Source organism: Xyrauchen texanus, chromosome 23, assembly GCF_025860055.1.
Source record: "Xyrauchen texanus isolate HMW12.3.18 chromosome 23, RBS_HiC_50CHRs, whole genome shotgun sequence".
NCBI lineage: Eukaryota > Metazoa > Chordata > Actinopteri > Cypriniformes > Catostomidae > Xyrauchen > Xyrauchen texanus.
In genome coordinates this window covers 32,041,599-32,050,677 of record NC_068298.1, presented here as the reverse complement: position 1 = coordinate 32,050,677, position 9,079 = coordinate 32,041,599, and the positions used below count along the sequence as shown (strand labels likewise).

The 9,079-nt window shown below is 38.1% G+C and overlaps 1 protein-coding gene across 1 annotated transcript in view; it reads left to right on the top strand.

Moving 5' to 3' along the window:
• The window catches only part of LOC127617296 (NEDD4-binding protein 3-A-like), a 32,272-nt gene continuing 23,193 nt past the window's right edge, over positions 1-9,079 (top strand). The window contains exon 1 of the mRNA XM_052089258.1: positions 1-161. The gene's annotated coding sequence lies outside the window, so the exon portion shown is untranslated. The remainder of the gene's footprint in view (positions 162-9,079) is intronic.

Below are 9,079 nucleotides of genomic sequence, written 5' to 3'. Positions count from 1 at the left end.
GTTGTGCAGGAGCTCCGAAAGCATATCATCTCTGAGTGTCTTCACCATTCGCCATCGGCGCTGAGGAATATCGCACTTCTTTCTCCTTAAACCATCTCAAATTGATCTTGCAATCCAGACGTCAGTCGCAGTTGTCTTGTGATTGAGCGCGAGCAATAATGGTGAGTCTGATGCGACTTTGAGTGTGATTGCACTTGCTGCAGTGTCTTTATAAAAGCTTCCTCAATTATTTTATTATACATATTTTACATTACAGTTCAACAAAGAGACTTTGTTGAATTGTAATGTATTTTAATTGTGCCTGTTCTCTGAAATAGTTTCTTAAATTATTGTGCATCTGTAAACAAATCTCATGTGACAGGGAAACAGAAAACGTTAAAGAAGTTTTTCTCTGTAATGTTATGCATAAACGTATATTTGACAAAAGGCAATGCATTATGTTGGTAAACATCTCATTTTGTACACCTGCTTAATATAATTGACATTCTTGTTATAAACATATTTTCTATTATCATTATTTTCTTTCTCTCGTTTTGTTCTTGTTAGTGGTCATGGTGACAGTCAGTGATTGTACACACTGAATGAAAACCATACTTTAAAGATTGCTTGGTTCTTGTTTGAAAAACAATTGCAATGCATTTTTAGCAGGTCAGTTCAATTTAATGAAGGTCACTAAGAAGTTTTCTCAGCACTTAGTAGGTTGCCACAACCCATAAAAAGGCAATATGCATACTTGGAGTGCTGCCTGCCCATACCTGTCATCTGCCTTGGTGGTCGCAGCGTGCTCAGACCCCAGCTCACGTCACGCTACGGTGTGTATATGTATTTTCGGGTGACTGTACAGAAATGTTTGGTTGGGAGTCCTTGATCTAGACTCCAGCTCTGCTCTCCTTTCGATGCCCTGAATTTAGGGACAAAAGGGAACTGAGACAGCGTTCTTCTCCGCCTGGCAGTAACCTTGGAAACCAGGGGCCACAACAGGACCCCTGACCTATGGAGTCATGGCCCATTGTGGGAGTGGCTCGCTCTCAAGTGGAGCTGGTCAGAGGGCCTTGAAGCTCCTCCATGGGTCTCACATCTCTTTCAAATGATCAAGTGGAATGTCTGACAACATTAAACTGCACTTAGAGTGTGGCTTTTAGACAAGGTGGTGGGAGATCTGACAATGGACTGGACTGTTTATTGTGAAATCAACACAATGAAATCTTTTAGTGCACATGCATAAAGACTAAACCTAAGAAGCCTTTAGGAAGTTGTCTTTATTTTTAGGGTTTTGAACTGATAGGTTGTCACAGGTGAGTTGTCAACATTGCCAGTTGAGATTGTAGAGGTTGATGTTCAGTGAATCATTCTAGCACAAACTATCATACCATACTTGACCTGAGCAGCTAAAAACACTTGTTGGAAAGGAACGGCCCTGTTATTATTACAGCGGGGGAGGATTCTCATCTGTTATCACTTGAGCTGCTTTCCTCACTGAACATTCTGTGCATTGTGGATTTCACAACAGCTGCACTCAGTCATTTTTATGTTATATCATGCTGGCCGATATAGCAGTCGTTATGAACTCATACTGACACCTGGCGTTGATGCAGCATCACACCAAATTTTCACTTGCAGATGCCGTTGTAGAAATGCCAGCCTGGTGTCACAGAATCATGTTAATATACCTTCATTTTGCTTTATAAGTTTTACGTGCCTCATTGTACGTATCGCTTCAGTTTCCTGGTGAAATGAACTCTAGAGGTGCTAAAACAACAAGGACTTTTATTGCTTATATTATTTTATCTAAAAGTGAAAGTGAAGATTTAGAATAATAAAGGATTAAATATTGATCTGTTTCTCACCCACACCTATTATATCACTTCTGAAGGTATGGATTTAAACACTGGAGTCTTATGGATTACTTTTATGTTTCCTTTATGTGACTTTTGGTGCTACAAATGTCTGCTCACCATTCACTTGCATTGTATGGACCGACAGATATTTTTTTAGAAATTGTTGTTTGTGTTCTGCTAAAGAAAGAAAGTCACACATCTGGGATGTCATGAGGGTGAGTAAATGATGAGAGAATGAGAGAGAGTTTTGGGTGAACTATCCCTTTAACCTTGAAAACCTCATCTGTTTAGAAAATATAACTCGCTTTTGGCACCACCTAGTGGACATTTCACCACTGAACTGCTGTAATGTGTAATGAACCATGTGATTTTATTTTAGAGTCTTGTGAGTGTACAGAATTTGTATTATATTTTTCAAACATGCTATTCATATTTTTATGGGTTAAAGCATTTTTAAAAGAGTAAAATGACTTAAGTGCACCTTAAGTAAGGACATTTAATTTAACTCTCTGTAAGTTAGGAAAAGACCTATGGGAGAAACACAAACCAACTGTGAGCAGCAATAACTTGTCCTAAGAGTCAGGAAAGCAGATGTGCAGAAAAAAAGCTATCCTTCAGCGTGTTCAGAAGCTATACCTTTAAAGCTGGTCCTTGCAGGGCTTTGATCTGGCATCTAAACCATCCATTAGCATGCAATCTCTTCAACAATTTATACTTCTATCCTATAGCCATTTTTTGGCCACTCAACACATGACATGAACACTTCAAATCACTGAACGGTCCTCTTATTTTTGTTTGGTGGCTCATATCTCCAGCCACATAACTTCAGTGGGGACAGTGGGCTTCTTGAATAGATTAGTTGACCTTTAATTGACATGCACATTTTTTCCTTGTCAAGTTTCCCACAAATCTTAAGCAGAAATCACTTCAAGGTGATATAGGTTTTATTTTTACCCTTAGTCACTTCATGCATTTTTGCTGATCTGACTGCAATCCGATCATGAAAGGAACAAGTGTAAATGCCCTCCAAGAACAATTCAAGACGGATTTAAATCCGATCACTCAAACCACCTCCGGTGGTGGTTTCAGACGCATTCCACAGGAAACTCTGTCAAGTGTACATGCATCTGACTGTTCAAACCACAAATGTAAACTTTAAGGGGATAGTTCACCCAAAAATTTAAAATCTCATGTACTCACCCTCATGCCATCCCAGATGTGACCTTTTTTACTCTTAATCTCCACTTTCATTTTCAGATGTGAAGTGAAACTAAACACCACATGTGCCTTTCTGATGTGAAAGTGAAAGTAAAAGTGGATATTTACAGTATAAATAAAAGACTTACAGTTATATCTGTTTCTCACCCACACCTATCACATCGCTTCTTAAGATATGGATTTAAACACTGGAGTCATATGGATTACTTTTATGTTTCCTTTATATGATTTTTGGAGCTACAAATGAAAAAAGAAAGAAATCATATACATCTTGAATGACATTATGGTGAGTAAATGATGAGAGAATTTACATTTTTGCCTCTAGAACTTTTTTCTTCATTTAATTGATACAAATCGCTATAGAAACTAAAAACAAAAACGCTGATGTGCATTATGCATCATCTACAACAAACCCTGAGGGGAAAAATACACATTGTGCACACACAGAGACCCACATGGGGCAAAATCACTTCAAAAAATAAATCACATCTTTTAAATTTGCTGCCTGGCATTAGCATAATCACGGAAGTGAACTCTGTTTTTGCATACCTGTATAGTGGGGGAATTAAAAATCAGTTCTATATCCGTTTGCCAGAGATGCGTTTATGTGGCCAAGTGTAAATTGAATGTGCTTATTCAATCGGATAGCAATCCAATCAGGAAAAACACATGAAGTGACCAAGTGTAAATACCACTATGGAGTCTGGCATATTTAAACAGTCACATATTCTGAAAGCATTAAACAGACTGTTATTTAAATGCGCAGGGAAGATGAGTTAATCAGGGCTGCAATAATCCCGCCGGGTTATCTCTCCTCTTGGCCTCTGAGGGCTGTCTCGCTGTCCCATGAACCTCAGTGACACATCTGACACTGAGGAGAATGTCTCGTGCCAGATTAGGATTAGTCAGCTTTCTTTCTCAGGACAACATCACAAACACACACTCACCAAAAATCCTTTCATCATTGAGAGTTGTGTCTGTCATTGTAATTAATAATTTGGGATGTTGGAGAATAATGTAAATAGAAAGTCTTTACCTATCGTGCAACATTAGGCGATATTTTGATCATTTTCAGATCTGTTGAAAAGAATATGATTAAAGGAATATTCCAGATTTAAGAAAAGTTAAATTCAGTCAATGACATTTGTGAAATAATGTTGATTGTCCCTCCTTTCCTTTAAAAAAAGAAAAAATAGAAATTACAGAGAGGCACTTACAATGGAAGTGAATGGGGCCAATTTTTGGAGTGTTTAAGAGCAGAAATGTGAAGATTATAATTTAATAAAACCACCTACATTAATTCTTCTGTTAAAGCCTGTGCATTTTTTGAGCTGTAAAATTGTTTAAGGCCTCATTTTTTGGGTTGTTTTATAGTTTTTTTTACAGTGTTACATCGACATTGCAACCAAGTTGTAAAATTGGATATCATTTTACACTGAAAAGGTTACTAAGTGATTTTATCACACTAAAATCATGCTATGGTTATATGCATATTGGTAACATGTTGTGGCTATACTTTTGGAAAAAGTGAGTATTTTAACATTTGCAGATTGGCCCCATTAACGTCCACTGTAAGAGCCACACTGTAACCTAGATTTCTGCCTTTTTTAAAGAAAATGAGGGATGAGGCTAAATACATTTTTGTGGTTATCAACATTATGCCACAAATGCTGTCAATTGAGCTTAACTTGTATTGAACCCCTTTGAAATATCTGCACTAACTGAATGTGCTCTATAGCAATAATGTATCTTTCTTGACCAGAAATAAGTCTGAACTGTGTTTGCCTTTAGGCACATTGCTTTCTACTCATTCATGTGATTCTTTGATATCAAAACTTAACAAGCCAAGTAAAGACTGTGCTCTTGCACATTGGTCCAGCCACTCTCTTTTGGTTTAGCTGATAGTTTAAACAGTGTGATCCCTGCTCAAAAGACCAGATAAGACCTACATTAATTCCAAACTGGTTTATGCTGGTAATAAAATTTTACTTTTCTTCAATACCTTGGTGGTGACCATTAACTTTCTTTTAATTTAGAGAATATAGATTTTGTTGGAGTTTGATGGTGAAAACCCTGTAAAATTTTCTTGACAGCCATTGTTTGTATCAGGTTACATTACTGAATATTTGGATGTGGATCCATTGTATGTTGGATAGAATGTGAATGAAGTGGTTTTGCATTTGTAGCTGTTGGGCTGACAATACAAGTAATCTTACACTAAGTTGCATACACAAAGGATGTGGTTTCAAAAAAGATACTCAATTCACCATTTGGGGATCCTCAGCTGCCACACCAGCAGAACCCTCTGGAGATCCTCTAGACACCATTTCAGTTCTCTAAACTTACTTTTAGTTTCTGCAAGGACTCTAAAGTACTGGACTGTCAATGGTACCTTCAGTAACCCCATCCTAAGAGAAAGGCTTAGAGGCACTTGAAATATATTTTGAAGTTCCTTGAATACATAAATATATTTAAAACACCTTTAAATGGTGTCTGGAGGATCTCCGGAGGGTTCTGCTGGTGTGAAGAATCCTAAATGTTGCCTCAGGTATCTTCACAGTGCTTGACCCTGAAACTGTTTTCTTACTATGATGAGCTAGTTTGGGATAGTGGCAGTCTATTGGTTATTCATTTGGACTGCTTATGCAAAGGTTGTCGGGTTGTAATCCTAGGATCCAGAGAGTTATTGGTCAAGATTTTGCTCCGTTACCATTTTAACCCCAGGTTGCTCCACTGTGATTTTCCCTGCAGTTATTGTACTGCAAATTACTTTGGATCAAATTTGTCTACTAATGAGTAAGTAATAATTAGTTCTATTTAAGGAGTGTGTGACCTGTAGATGAATTACTTCCTTGTCAAGATACCAACAAATCTTAAGCAACAGAAACAAAGGTGATATCAATTCCAGTGCTTTATTTGTATCGGTCACATGCTCTCATAGCATTAAACAGGTTGTAATCAAATCTGCCCTGAAGTGAGTATAATATATGTGTGTAACCCGCACAAGAAGAGACAGTCACAATGTAGATGAAAACTGCTTTTATTAAGAGCAGGCAAAAGTACAATAGGGAAAATCCAGAAGAAGAGTAGTCAAGGGGAGCGTAAGGTCGAAGCCGGGGAATCAGGATAAGGCAAAGGGGCAAATCTACAAATAGAGTGGTCGAGGAAAGCGTAAGGTCGAAGCCGGGTAATCAGAATCAGAATAGCGAGTAATACTAACAGGTAGAATAAACAGGGGAGCTAGGGAAACACTAGAGCTGGCAAAGTGAAGGGGTAACTAAACAATAACCAACACGAGTGAGACGAAGGGGTCGTGATAAATATAGGGGAACAAACGAGCAGTGCAGGTGAAACGAATAACTAGGTGATGGGACGAGTGCAGGTGTATACAATGAAGGGGTGATTGAGACGAGTGCAGGTGTATTCAATACTCTGAGCCCGAGGGGGGAGATTGGGAACGAGCGTGTGAGCTCGAGGGAGCAGAACGCGCGTGTGAGCTCGAGGGAGCAGAACGAGCGTGTGAGCTCGAGGCAGCAGAACGAGCGTGTGAGCTCGAGGGAGCAGAACGAGCGTGTGAGCTCGAGGGAGCGGGGCGAACCGAAGGAGCGGGGTTCGTTACAATGTGCTCAGTTTGCAGTTCTTCAGCTCTTCGCTGTTGTGCTGCATTACATGAGGGTAGGAGTCAAACTCCTGTACTTATTGTTTCTTTTTATATCTGGCTAATGGCTGCTCTCCAGAATTGTACAAGGTTGTTCTGTAGTTTGAGATTTTTAGATGTCTTGTTTTCTGGACACAGCATTGATGCTGCTAGTTTAGAGCAAGCAGAGCATGTTTGGGTTAGTTTTCTATTCTTTTCAATTTAGTTTGTAGGTATAAACTAAATTGGACATTTTATTTATGGATGTATATTTTCAGCAGTGGAGAATTCTCGAAATTTGGATTTACAACTTCCTACTAGGAAAACTGCAATGGAATGCATCTTGAAGTCAGAATTACAACTTGTAGGCTCGAGCAGAAATTATCAACTCCAATTTCGCTGAGATGCAGGTGCATGATGTCACACAAACATGTCGACACTCAGGGAGATTATTAAGTGATAATTATTCACTTTATTAATAATATCGATAAATGAGTTTGTTTTCACATTACATTATATTAAAGCTTGTTCAACAAACACTTGCTGAAACAAGTGTATAAAACATTATATTCTCTTTTGATAATCATCCACCTGAGGAGTGGTGGTGGCGTAGTGGGCTAAAGCACATAACTGTTTATCAGAGGGTCGCTGGTTCGATCCCCACAGTCACCACCATTGTGTCCTTGAGCAAGGCACCTATCTCCAGATTGCTCCGGGGGGATTGTCCCTGTAGTAAGTGCACTGTAAGTCGCTTTGGATAAAAGCATCTGCCAAATGCATAAATGTAAATGGAACGCAGCATAACCATGTACCCTGCTGAAACAAAATGTATTGCAAGTAACATTTTAATTGCAAATATTATTAGATAGATTTTTTTCCAGGTATTATAGACCTCCTTGGTAGATTCATGTGAAAAAGTATGATTTTTGAATGTCTGTTCGGGAGATGTTCATTTCACAAAACAGTCATGCTGAAGTTAAAATTGGGCTTGTTGAGCATTAAGTGTCGTTTCAAGTTCTGGCTTTCGTGCGTGGGCGTGATTTTTAAATGTCAATCGTTATTACTAGTAAGCTGCGACATAATGTATGATGCCCAAAGGCATAAGGTGTCTTCTTCATTATGAAACTGTGTTTTCTTAATGGCATGAATCACGCTGAAGTCCTAGACTGACGGCCCTCCAATGATTTTCAGCTATAATTTGCAAATCAACTTAAGACAACCAATTTCATCAACCAAATTTGCAAACAGTTTTCATCAACCAAATGTTATAATTGGTTTTAATTATTAGAGTTGTTTGTAATGCAACCACCTTACCCCTATGTGAACAAACTCATAAACCTAATTAATACTGTAAACCAGTGCATAACACACCACTGTGTGTGCTTAAGGCATATGATAAATTAAGTCATATACAGTATGTACAGTATATGCATATATATATATATATATATATATATATATACAGTATACAATATATATGTTGTGCTAACATACAGTCAGTCGATTGTTATTGTACAAAAATTCCAGACAGGGTGATCAGGACCCCAATGTGAAGCGGAGTGGTTTTGTATCATCCTTAAGGGGTTTATATTATTTACTGTAGGTGTCATTATTTTATGTTTTTTAAATTATATTTAAAATTATATTCAATTATATATTCTATAAATTATTTCATATAGTTTTCATATATTTCTTAAAACACTCACTTCACCTATCATTTTATTTACATGTACTCATGTGCTTCGTTGTTTCAGTCTTTTTTTCCCCCATCATTTTCCAAGAGTTAGTTTCTTCTCAGGGAACTCTTGAGAATTTTCCCCTGTTTCAAGGTGGACTCAGGTTGATGAAACAGGTATGCCTCAGTTAGCTGTCTTTCATCAAAAGTCTAATAGATAACTGAGAGCAGGCTTAAACTCGTCTACCCTAACTAATACCTTATCTCCTCCCCTGCTCTGTTCTGTAACTCCTTCTCAGCTCCTTTGTTATCTGGGGGATGATTTCCCCTGCCAGCCCAAGCCATGGTTGAATTTATAGAAGCTTCTAGACTTACTTGTCTAGAGAAGAGAGAATATGCAACACAGTCTTTCAGAAACAGCACTGGGGCAACGTATCGTTCACTCATTGTAAAGTCTTCTTCTTCCTTGAGTAGCTTTTTGTTTTCTGTTTGATCTCACTGCCTGATTAGCTGTGAAATAACAATGTTAATACAGCCTTGCAAAAATCTCCCTCCCTGAAAGAATGTGTTTGTCTGGTTGATCTCTGGCCAAGAGTGACGTATTGTACTTTGTTTAAAGTGTATCACAAAATCAGCTTCATTTCATTTCAGAGGTGTGAAAGGCCCTTCCTGGCACCTGCAACAGAGATCTTTTTTTTTTTTTTTTTTATG